The sequence below is a fragment of the Heterocephalus glaber genome, unplaced genomic scaffold (assembly GCF_053883595.1).
Source record: "Heterocephalus glaber isolate CG9 unplaced genomic scaffold, H.glaber_assembly_v1.0 deba00001719, whole genome shotgun sequence".
Taxonomy (NCBI): Eukaryota; Metazoa; Chordata; class Mammalia; order Rodentia; family Bathyergidae; genus Heterocephalus; species Heterocephalus glaber.
Genome location: NW_028258432.1, coordinates 4,552,849 through 4,566,330, shown reverse-complemented (window position 1 = coordinate 4,566,330; position 13,482 = coordinate 4,552,849). Strand labels below are relative to the sequence as shown.

General features: G+C 35.7%; 1 pseudogene; it reads right to left on the bottom strand.

The window, feature by feature from the left end:
• Positions 1 to 7,239: 7,239 nt before the first annotated feature.
• On the bottom strand, positions 7,240 to 8,470 carry LOC101705314 (general transcription factor 3C polypeptide 3 pseudogene; annotated as a pseudogene).
• Between the last annotated feature and the right edge of the window lie 5,012 nt (positions 8,471 to 13,482).

Sequence of the window (13,482 nt, the reverse complement as noted above, 5' to 3'; positions counted from 1 at the left end):
GAGAGAGGAGAGAGAGTCTTCAATAGTGCTCTCTCCCTGGAACTTAGAACTGAAAACAAACCAGGCTAAACTAAGATGGGGTTTCTGAAGTAGTAAAATAAAATTTATTAACAACTTGTAGTCTACTAGATTTCAATTCATAATATTTGGAAAGGAAGTTGCCCTTAGCTAAACACTTCTTTTCTCTTTAACAGGAATAGGATGATGTGGTTAACTTGGGTATTGATAAAAATAATTTCCACTTACTAGCTTTGGGATATAACACTCAGTTCCTTATAAACCAAAGAGTTGTTTTGAGATGAATGCCTCCTTACTTTCTCGCTGATAAAATACTCTAAATTATTGTTGAACTAATCCACTCCCTTAAAGGAATAGACTATTGTTTTATACTTAACACCATCCCATTGAAGAAGTCTATTGCCAATTATTTATTAAAGAGCTACTTCATGTTAACTTTGAAGTTATTGTAAAATGTACATTTATATATAAAGTGCTTTGCTAAAAACAAGGTTGTATTTCACTTAAGAGTATCGCCTCAATGTACATCCACTTAGCTATAAATGTCTCTAATTTCTCATTTTTTATGGCTGAGTAGTACTCCATTTTATTAAAAAACCACATTTTCTTTATTCAGTCTCCAGTTGATGGGCATTTGGGCTGTTTCCAAGTTTTAGCTATCACAAACTGTGCTGCTATGAACTTGGGTGCACATATATCACTGTGGAATGATTCTTTTAATTCTTTGGGGAAGATCCCCAGCAGTGGAATAGCGGGGTCAAATGGGACTTCCAGTCCTAGTTCTTTGAGGTCTTTGTAAATGGGAAAGGGTGGAGGGGGTGAAGGGAGGGCTAGAAATGGGGAAAAAATAAGAACAAAGATGCATCATGTAAAGGTGCAAGTTCCCAATGAGAAATGTAATTGTGTTGTATAACTAAAATATACCAATAAAAGAATTTAAGAAAAAAAAAAGAAATCCCTATGGAAGCTAAATAAAAAATAAAACAAGATTGTAAATTTAGTGCACACCTGTAATCCCAGCACTCTGGGAGGCTGAAGCAGAAGGATTGCAAGTTCAAGTCTAGCCTGGGCAATTTAGCCACCTAGTGAGACTCTGTCTTAAAATAAAAAATTAAGGCTAGGGATGTATCTCAGTGCAAAGGCCTTTGATTTAACATTTAATAGTGAGAAACAAAACAAAACAAGATCCTACAGTACAAACTAGGCTTTTGGAAATCACCTTTGTTTGTAGATGACATAATATAGAAAATATATGTATATATTTATATTTATATGACATGTATATGAAAATCCTAAAGACTCTATCAAGAAAGTGATAATAAATGAAGCCATAAAGGTATAGGACAGAAAATCAACATATAAAATTCAGTAGCATTTCTACATGCCAATACTGAACTATGTGAAAAAGACATTAAGAAATCCCATTTAGAATAACTACAAAAAATTAGGAATAAATTTAAGGAGATGAAAGATCTCTATAATGAAAATTATAAAACAACGATGAAAGAAATTAAGGAAGACACAAATAATATAAAATCAACTATGTTTGTGGATTGGATGCATTTATATTGTTCAATTGCCAATATAACCCAGAGCAGTCTACACATTTATTGCAAACCCTATCAAATTTCTAATATCATATTTCACTGAAATAGGAAAAAGTCCTAAAGTGTATATGGATTCAAAAATGACCCCAAATGACCAAAGCAATCTTGAGCAAAAGAACAAAGCCAGATATACCATATTATCCAACTTCTAAATGTATTACAAAGCTATAGTAAGCAAAATAGAATGGTACTTGTATAAAAATAGATCATAGACCAAGGGAACATGATACAACCCAGAAATAAACCCACATGATTACAGACAAATGCACTTGGGTAAGGAAACTCTATTTAATAAATGGTGCTGGGAAAATTGGGTGTCCACATTTTTAAAAATGAGGCTAGATCTCTGTTTCTTACTGTATAAAAGTTCAACTGAAAATGGATTGACTTAAATGTAAAAGACTAAATTATGCAATTATAAAAGAAAACAAGGGAAACTCTCTGACAAGAAATTGTGGGACCAGAGTGTAAAATTACAGGCAATCTAGCAAAACAGATAATTAGTTTTGCAATGGACTGAAAAAGATCTGCAAAACAAAAGAAATAATTAGAATGAAGAATGAGGAACACTATGTATCTGACAAATAGTTAATACCTAGAATATTCAAGAATTCAAACAAAAAAACCCCAAATAATCTATTTAAAAGTGAACACAAATACTGAATAAAAAAGGTATATGAATAGTCAAGTATATAAGAAATACTCAATAGCATTCATTATCAGGAAGGTACAAATTTACAATGGCCATCATTGAAAAGATGAGCTCAAATTCTAGGTGGATGTGGAGAAAAAAGAACTCTTCTTATATACTGTTGGTTGCAATATAAATTATTACAGTCATTCTGAAAAACAGTGTGATTATTCATAAAAATATTAAAAATAGAACCACCATATGATGCAGAAATCTGTCTATTGGAAGTATATCCAAAGGAGATGAAATCAATATATTAAAGATACACTTGTACTTCTGTGTTTATTGCAGGATTATCCATATTAGCCAAGGTAGGGAAATAACTGAAGTGTTCATTAACAGATGTGCAGATAAAGAAAATGTGGTATGAATGTACAATAGAATGCTATTCTCCCTAAAAAGAATGAAATTCTGTCTTCTGCAGCAACATGCATACAATTGGTACTTATAATGTTAAGTGAAAAACAGAACATAACCAAAAAATCAAGCACAGCAACACAAATGACACTTGACTTCACGCATATACGGATAGCTGAGCTCACAGAAGTAGAGAGTAGTAGTTAATAGGCCTTAGGGAAAGTTGAGCTGAAGAGTGGCTAGGGAGATGTTGGTTAACAGGTATAAAGGGACAGCCAGAAAAGAAAAACAAGTTTTGGTGTTCCATTACACAAAAGGTAATTATAGTCAACAACACTGTATTATAAATTTAAAATAGGTATGAGGCAATTGTAGTGTTCACATCAAAAAGAAAAGTTGGATATTTGAGATAATAGATAACTTAAATGTTCTGTTAATTATAAAATATATAATTTTGAAAAGATTACACTGTACTACATAAAAGAGAACAACCATTATCTGTTTATAGAAAATAAATTTTAAAATAAGCCTGCATTGTACTTGGTGCGTGAAAGAGCAAAGATATTGCTTGTTTTATTTTTATTTTTTAAATTAAAATTTTTATCAAAGTTAATACTGAGAAGAGGATATCTTTTTTCTCTTCGATTGTACGTAGGAGACAATATCCTGTAGTTTGACTTCATGGCATAATATTATTATCTTTATGAATTTTACATTTCACAGCAATAATAATGACAATAAAAAAGTGAGAAATATTACTCCCAGATCTATTCCTTGAGCTAACTTAATGATTGCTGTCTTATCTCAAAAATATGCACAACATTTTTGCCCAAGTTGGCATGTGATAAAGTTTCAATAACATTTATATAACAGTATGTAGGACATAATGATAACATCACTTTCTGCTGCTGGGCCATCGGCTTACCAGGGTAAGCTGCAGAATATCATCTGGGAATGGATGGAATTTAGGGAGTTTCATTTGTTTGGTTAGGTGGTTGGTTGGTTTTCTGAAAGAAATTTGAAATGCTGAGAGTAGTATAGTTAAAGAAGGAGAGGAGTATATTAAAAATGCAACTCATAAATAACTTAATCTTTTTTGTTTTTGTTGTGCTAGTGGTGGAACCCAGGGCTTCACACATGGTAAGAAAGTGCTCTACCAGTGAGCTCTATCCCCCTTCTGAATCATCTAATCGTGATGGCCGAGAGAGAGGAATAACATGTGAAGTAAAAATCAGATAGGTTTTACGAGTGGAAAACTTAATTAAAAATCTATGCTACAGTATAAAAGGATAAAATCTGAGAATGAATTGAAGTGTAATCTCTTAAATATGATTTTTATAAGTCATCCAGGCTAATATCAAATAATGGTAAAGAATAAAGCTTCAAGGTAACAATTTAGGATAAAGCTAAAAATAATGTACAGATTATCATTGTGAGGCTTGCATATTTAAGAGAGCTATAGGAAAATCTTTAAAATATGACAAGCACATAATGAGAATCCATCTGTTCATGTCACAAGGAGGATTTCTATGTTTGCTCAGATAAAAGTCCAGGAAGTTTAGCATGCAAGAAGGGGCAGATTCAGGGACGAGATGGTCACTCTCATTCTTACCTTTCTGAGAATTATTTTCAACTTACTTATTTTTAAAAACTTTGAGCTGGAAATACTGTCACAGTCTACAACCTTTTTTTTTTTTTTTTAATGAACAGATCAAGGGCAATGGTATTATCACCTGGGGTATGTCAAGCAAGCCTGAACCTAAACACTGAAGAGCTACGTGTGCAATGACTAGGTTCTCTGTCATGGCTGAGATGTGCTAGAATGACCTGATTCTTGGGTACAGGGGTAGGGAGACAGGGTGAGTATGCATGAGGCAACCTACCCACCCAGAAACTGCTGAGAACAAGGGAGAAAAGATTTCTTTAACACAAGAATTTTGAGGGGACACAGTTCAACCAGTAACAGGGACAGTGGGAGTTTTATTCAAAATGGCAAATTTTCTTGAATGATCATGCCCCTCTAGTTAAGGTGAGGGATTTCCTTTATGTCTAACATTCTGTTCTCCTAAAGGGCTCAATTCTTAATGTTTTTCTTATTCTAAACTCTTTTTTCCTGGAAATGCATTGGCTCCAAACAATTACACTGGGACCTCTATGTTGATGACTCCCAGCACACGTGGCCTGGCTGAAGCCCTGCCTGTGATCCAGATGGCGCAGGTCCATCGCTTGTGGGTACATCACTGCACAGTCCCTCAGGCACAGCAGCCTCCATGACTGCAAGCCTAGCTTCTCCTTCCTGTACCTCACATAAGGAAGTTCCTGCCCAGGTCCAAGGTACCTCCATGGGTCCCCAGCACAACCTCACACATGGGCAGCATCTTTGGGGTCTCTCTTACCATCTCCCTCCATGTCCCCTGAGCTATTCAGCTCTATTGAGTCATCCTCCTCTGGGTCTCCTAAATTCTGTTTCTTCGTCTTCATTCCTAGGGTTAGTTCCAGTGTGTGCCTTTTTTTTTTTGGTACCAGGGATCGAACTTGGGTCTTTGAGCTTGCGCAGCAGGTGGTGAAACCACTGAGCTAAATCCCCGACCCTCAGTGTGTGCCTTTTTTATGAAGGTACAGTCTTATCTTGGTCCTTCTCCTGCTCATCCTCCACAGTGAGACCAGAAAATTCTTTCAGAAACTTGTATCCAAGCACTCCTCTATTTTAATTCAAAGTCTTTCAGAATTCAGAATGTGTTCCCTGCAGCTTCAGCTCTCCTTCTGGCTTTTATAATTTGTTGGTTTTTAAAACGTTCATTGATAAACTACTGTGTTCCTCGCACTTTCCTACCCACATGTAGTTGGCCTTCTGTATCTACAGGTTCCACAACTACAGATTCAACCAACAGTGGTCTGAAAATAGTTTTTAAAGGGATCTATCTGCTCTGAATATGAATAGATTTTTTTCTTATAATTCTCTACATAATATAGCATACAATTATTTGCATAGAATTTGTATTGTATTACATATCACAAGTCATCTAGAGATGGTATAAAGTATATGGGAGGATGAGCATAGATTATATGCAAATATAATTCAGCATCCATGGATTGCATGATTCTCAAAGGACCTGGAACCTATCTTTTGTGGATGATGAAAAATATCTGTACAGGGATACAAAGAAAGAGTGAATGACACATTCAAAAGCTATGTACATTTCCAATTGAGAGTGCTTATTACATTTTATATCCTGAATCCCTGAAAACTGTGTTTCACTTTGGTGAATGGAAAACACTGGGGATTTCCTGATCTGATTAGGAACAGATTAAACCTTAGGTGAAAAGAAATAAGCAACTTGTTTTTCCCTACTGATGATTAGCTTTCTGACTACCTCAGTAAGGCAGGTCTGTTCCTATTTTTCTACGTATGATCATTCCTGTCTTTTTCTCCTGAGTCTAGGATACCTTAAACCTGAGGTTAGAAATGAGAAGAAGACAGTTATTACAGTGACAGTCATTAAGAAGCAGGATCCCTTGAAACACACAAAGGAAGACATAGTCATGGCAGAGAGAAATTAAGTGAAAATAAGCAAAGAGAAAGAATACCTTTTAGATAACTGAAGTGTCTTCAAAGCTTGCTGACTTGGTGACTTAGAAAAATAAAAGTGAGAGAAGTCACTAAAAATGAGAATTTTGATTACAGTTGATGTAACAAAGACAAAGTGTTTCATCACCGAAATAGTAAGAAGTGCTTCTTCTGTTGTCATATTTAAGATTACATTAAAAAATATATGTAACAATGATACTTTTTCAGAAATAGAAATTCTGCTTTAATGATACTTTCTGGATGATATTTAAAAATCAAAGAAAACAAATAAGAAACAACAAGAAAAAAAAAGAGAAAAAACAATGTGCTCCTCAGGGAAATGACAACCCAAAAGGGGAAAAATCATTACAGTATTCCTCTTTGAATCCTCCCACAGACAAGTTGTGTCATGTGGGATGTTTGATAAGATACACGAAATTGAGATATCAACTTTTATGTTGAAAATAGATTTGTAAAAAAAGTGTGTTAAATAAATTTTAGCTAAACTTTTAGCAGGATGTTTCTATACACATCTACATCTTTAAGTAGCTATATGTTTTCATTTCTCTTGAGTACAGATGTTGAGTGGAGTTGGGGGTGGTAAGGTGAGGTTACTGAGGGCATTTTGAAAAGTGGCTGCACAAATTTGCATTCTTGCGAGCAGAGTATAAGAACTCCAATTTTTCATATCTTCCCCATACTTACAATTGTCTATACTTTTACTCTAGCCATCTAGTGTATAGGAAGACTTAGCTCATTGTGGTTTCGATTTGTGTATCTGAAAGTGACTAAATTCTCCATCAACTGATGAGTAAGCAAAATCGATATATCCATACAGTGGAATATTATTGGTAATAAAAGGAATGAAGTATTTGTTTGGATGCAGCATGAGTGAAATTCAAAGAAATTATCTTAAGAAAAAAAAGGCAGCTAAATATGTATAGGAAATATCTAGAAGTAGGCAAATCTTTTTTTTTATGGTCCACAAGATTATTTGTAATCAATTCTCACCAAAAAACATACTAAATCTCTCAGAGGATAAACTGCTTCTTGGGCGTATTGACTTTGAGAACATTAACTACCAACCCAAAGGCCACACTCTGAACCCAAGAGCTCTATGGACATTCTCCTATCCAAAGGAAACTACAACCTTTACTCTCTTCTGAGGGTCTGCCTTCTAAAGTTTCTTCTTCTAGTACATTTCCAGAAAAATCCGTAATAACCTGCAAAGTTTTGTCATCAGCTGCGATGCTGACGTCCTCCATGGAGACCAGGGTCTGTGTGGAGGAAACTTCTTCAGTCGTGTTCACAGCTGAAGCACCCTCACTGGAATCACGGTGTCGCGTGGCCCTGTCTCTAATCAACTGCATAAAGTGCTCTCCATCAGACGCAGGCAAAAGGCTCAGAATTCACCTGTACCCGTCCATTGCCATTTTATGGTCACCCATCTGTTCACACAGACTCCACCGCTCCCACAGAAAACGGATATTAGTAGATTCGTATTTAAGAGCTTTTTGTATAGTAGAAGATAGCCTGGTTAATATTGTCTTGTTCCAGAGACATTTCTGCCAGTCTAACCCATTCTCTAGCGTCACTAGGATTTAAATGTGCGGCCATCAATTCAAACTGCAAGGATTTCTCCATGTCGCCTTGCTCCTCGTGTATCGTGGCAAGAGTAGAGCATGGCTCATACGCCAGAGGAGCTTGCTGGTTGACCTCCATGCACATCAGGAGGGCCTCTTCCCGCTCCCCCGCGAAGCAGATGTTGGCTTCGCCCATGAGACCTCGCAGCGCCCTGGGAAGTTTGCTCCGAGGAGGCCTCTTCTCTTTCATTCTTTTCTTGGTGTCACGGTTGAGAACGAGCTCCAGTGCAAACACCTCGCCTGCCGTGGGCTGCTCAGGTGTCTCCTCCCCTTCCTCTGCCTCCTCCTCTTCTTCTTCATCATCTTCAGTCTCTCCGAGCATGGAGTCAAACACCTCCTGAACCGCCTGACTCCCCCCATCTGAAATTTCTCCTTCACTGACATCTCTGATGTGGGATTGGGTAGAGTTAATCCCCGAGGATGAGGGAACTTCAGAGTCATCCGGATTTTCTTTGGCCGATAACTTTCCTTCTCCCTGAAGACTCTTCTTCTCCTGGGTCTTCCTCTCTTCTCTCCGCCCGCTCGAACTCCTCGAAGGAAATCTTCCTTCCAGGTAGTCGATGAGCTCGGGGCTGAAGCTGGACATGTTTGCCTCGCGGCTCTGGCCACCCCGGAATTCCGACGGGAAACGGGAAGAGCACAAGGGGACTGCGCAGCGTCCTCCGGAGAACCCGGCGGGGTGGCAAATCTTTATTTTATATAGGCAGAAAGTAGATTAGTTCTTCCTAGAGCTGGGGTTAGGGAGAATACAGAATGAAGGCTAATCGATACAGTTCTTTTGGAGATAATAAAAATGTTCTAAAATTGTTATGGTGATGGTTGCATAACTTTGTGTATATACTACAATCTATTAAACTATGCATTTAAAAGAGTAAACTTTATGGTATTTAAAATATATCTAGCTAGAGCTGTTTAAAAATAATTATGTTGTGTGACCAAAGTTGTCATCCCTACTAAAGTAAGTAAACAGTTTGTAATATGAACAAAAATCATCTAATTTCACTTTTTATAAAAGTACATATTTAGAAATATCCAGTTTTCATAAGTCAGAGTTTTTATCAGCTTAAATAATACCGCTTATTTTATAAGAGTTAATAGCTCAAGGGCCGGGGATTTAGCTCAGTGGTTTTGCCGCCTGCGTTGCAAGTGCAAGGACCCGAGTTTGATCCCTGGTACCAAAAAAAAAAAAAAAAGAAAAAAAGTTAATAGCTCAAGAGCCTTTGTCTATTTGGAGTTGAGACTGAATTTTAAACGTAAATTACTTAAATACCTATGAACTTTTCCAAATATAGGCTTTTGGACTCAATTAGAAATTGTTGCAAATTGAGGTCTTCTCTATCAAATAATTGGTATCCAGGGCAGAAAATCCTGAGGAAATGACTTTTCTATTAAGCAGTGACTTCTTCGCTGTAGAGATGAAAGTTGGAAAAAGAATAGAAAACTCAATTTTAGACTAAATTTACATTCCATATCAGTGAGATACACTGAAATTAATCCAAAGATGAGCTCATCATAATATTCCATATTTCTTTTCCAAACCAATTTCATATATATTTGGTCTTCAAAAGAAGCGCTCCAGCAGGCACAAAGGTATTTACCATCAACTTTTGACCTTTGAGAGCTTTAATAACAACACTTACTAAGTAATGTGGTATTGGGTTGTGGAACTGAGTGTGGAAATTAAATTCTCTAATATCCTGCCATTTCCATTCTACCCACCCACTTGCCCTCAGAAGAGACCGAGATCTCAAATAGGAAAAGAGCAGCATGCCAGGTTGCTAATAGTTCACCCGGGGTGGCACAGGAAAAAAAATTTCTTCTTGGAAAAAAAAAAAGCTTTAACCACATGCTAGAATGACAAATTAATCATTTCAGAAATTTTAGTCCAACTTTGTTAACATTTCAGATTCCTCTCCTCAAAATACTGAACTTCAAGAAGTGAGTTTTAGGACCTTTCAATTTTAGCTCCAAAGAGAACCATTTTACCTTACTGTACCCGAGGAAGGCTTGTCTTAATTCTGTTGGATTCTTACCTCCAAAGCTTTCAAAGACTGTTTCAGAGATATACTTTTTACTTACTCCTCCACACTTTTTCCCATAACTGGCTGATTTTAAAGCTTACAGTTTAATAAGGCTAGACTAATGAAATAACTAGAAATACAAGACAAACTTCTCAACTTGATGGACAGTTCACTTTTAATCATTTCTCCTTTTGGAAATCAGCTTGTATAAAAGTTTTTGCGAGGCCTCAAATTTCTGATGATGCCTTCAAACCAAAACCTATTTTACAAAACTCTCACCTTCCCCCTTCCCTGGTCACATGATCAAGTAATGTACTTGATTCATACAGCAGGTAATCCACCAAACTGCGCTCCACTCAGTTAAGAGGCTTTAACATAAACTCTTATTGCAACGGGGAGAAAAGGGGAGAATGCAAGATAAAAGCATCATTTGTCTTTTGTGCACTTGCTGAAAATGTACCCATTGTATGGTGCAGACCTGGATGAAGGCTGACAGCGTCCTTTTGATGTGGGAGACTTTGCTTGGTCCTGGGAGCAGGCAACGACCAACTTTTCTTCTCTCTAGGCAGTAAGTGGATATTAACTTGCAGCACATTCCAGCAATGTGATAGATGGCTGAGCTGAACTTGGCCTGCGCTGGCTGAAGAGATCAAGCTTGGACAGACTCTTTGTTCTGCCCTGTGGTGTCAGAGGCTCAAAGTAGTCAGCCTGTAGACTCAGGGGCTTCAATGGGAGGACACAGCCTTGAGTTCACTGATAGAGCAACAAAGGTTTGCTTATGGTGTAGTGGCCTCCTTTAAAAAATAGCTTTTTTGTGTTAGGATATTTATCATGTTCTCATGTCATCATGTGAGGCTTTTACCATGGCAGTCGTTGCTAGGACAGCGCATGAAATAAACCTTTTTATCTATGAATGTGAGCATCTCTTTGAAGCCCAGGCAAGGAGCATGTTACAAGTTTAGTGATAGAGAAACTCAAATAGTCCAGCAAGAAGTGAGAGAGGATGGAGAAAGATATAAAGCTGCTAATTGGAAAAAGGGGAAAATGAACCTAATCATTCTTGAGTCAGAGAAACAAATCCTTTGTTCCCCACCTTACTGAAAAATCTCAAGTATGTAGGGTCATGTCAGTGTGGTTTCATTGGATTCCTTATCTGGGTTTATGATTTGCAATAAGGGAAATATTTCAAGGCATTAAACTTAATTAAATTGTTTATGTGCTCATAGAGTGCTAGTATTAGAGTACCTGTAGCAAATACAGAGATGATTCCCTCAATATTCATTTTGTAGAAGCCATATCTCCTAACATGCATTTAAATTTTATTTAATTTCAATTTTATTCATTCAAACAAGCCAGGAGGCAAATTTTCTTGGAGTTCTAGTTTATCTAAACTACACTGTCTTGAATTAGACTTTTTAAATTTAAATTTAAAAATAGTCTCAGAGAGAAGTGCATTTACTTTTGATTTACTTGATTTGTTTTAGAAACAAAATCTCCAAACAACCATAGATCATTTATAAATGTGGGCAAAAAGACTATTGACATCATTAAAATTCCTACTGTGGAATTCTAAGGGATGACAGTTAAAAACCCTATGAACTGGGTAGAGGTAGATGAATTTAGAAAAATAAAAGATAGGCCACATTCCATTTCACTGTACTGCATAACCTTTAACTAAAAATCAAATAAAACTCCTTGGAGAGAAACACAGCATGCTGGGATAGCAGGTGATTTTTATCACAAAGTGTAATTAAATATTAAGTGGTTTGTAACCATGGAAAATCACAACCTAATTTGTTGGTCTTTTGTTTTTCATTATTATTGAATAGAATAGAACAGAGATTTACTTATCAGCAATATATATATATATATTTATGTGTGTGTATTGTAGATAACATGAAGTGAAGCATGCTCCTAGATGTGTAGTTACTTTTTATTTAAAACATTTTCTAATATTAAGGGTTGAATCCAAACACTTCTGCATGCTAAGGATGTGCTTTACTACTGAGCTAGACAACCAGCCTAAAGTATAATTTTAATAGGGAATCATAATTAGGATTTTTTTCTGTGTAGCTTTGTCAATATCTAATGAGAAACAGGATATGTATTTATGAACTAATAGATATTGATGTTTCTTTCCACCTTGATTATCCTCCTACTTTGAAACTAGATTCTGACCAATCGTGTGAGATACTGTCCTACAGCCAAAACCAATATGAATATGAATATTTATGCTTATATATATATGTATTTTATATCCCTAAACTGATCGTTTCCATCTATATTTATTTATCTATTTGCTCCTTTTGCACATCTTATTGTATACCTGTGAAAGTCTTAAGTACTCATTTGAATTATTTAGATGTATAGAAAAGTCAATTCACCTTTTAAAGAACACCATGGTTTTCTAAGGAAAGGTAAAGGGTTAATCTTAAGAATTCACATCAGAGATAGCTTTCCAGAGATAGCTTTTCAAATCATGAAAATTTTTAGACGTTATTAATATAATGTTTAAATATTAATTAAATACTGTATTCATAATACATAGAAATGTAATGGGATTAGGTGTGTTGAGTTCAAAGTTTTCAGTGTAGACAACAAGGATCTGTCATGATGTCATTGTCACTTACTTAGTAAGTGCTCAGGAGCTGGTTATCTTAAGAGTTCTCATCTTTTTTTCTACTACCCAAACTATTTTAATTCTTAGTTTTTATATTTTTTATTTCTTTTCTTTTTTATAATAAAAATGTTAAGAAACAGCTAGTATAATTTGATCACTCAAATTTAACAATTAGCAAGATTTTGTTCATATATTTTTTCTTTCTTTTGCTAAATTATTTCAAAAAACAAACCCAATACTTCAGTACAAACTACCAAACATTATGGATATTTTCTGACATTAGAAAATTAACAGCAATCTTCTTGTGTTTTCTAATATCCAATTCACATTTAAATAGTCTGAAACTAAGTGTCAGAAAGCACGATTATCTACCTTTCATTCTCATCCAAGTTAGAGGAGTTACAAGAGATCCCATTTTCACATTGACTGGACTAAGTCTGCAGCAGGACTTTAAAAGGAAATTTACAAGGTAGCTAACAAGTTTCAAGAGGCATTAATGAGAAAAGTGAATTTATTTATTTATGTAACAAATAAGCTTTGAAACTTTTTGTTTTGATGCAAAGATCAGTTGACTATAGATTCTTCCTGTGTTTATTTAAGTTTCTTACTCACATGCAATTAAATTCAGTATATGAAAAGTTACAAATGTCTATTTAATGGCAGCATCAAAGTCTTACTTATTCTGGTTCAAAAATCTTGAGGTCATTGCTACATTTACTTTTCTTGTATACCCAGCAGTGGAGTAGTTCCATTTTAACTTTTTAAAGAAAATCCCATGCTGCTTTTCATAATAGCTTTAATAATTTACATTCTTACTATATCAGTCCACTTTCTTATAGTTGGAACAAAATACTTGAAACTTGCTACTTAAAGGAGGAGAGGTTCAATCTGACTCACAGTTTCAGAGGGTGCAGTCCACTGTTTTTTGATTCCAAACCACAAACGTTATGGAAGAAG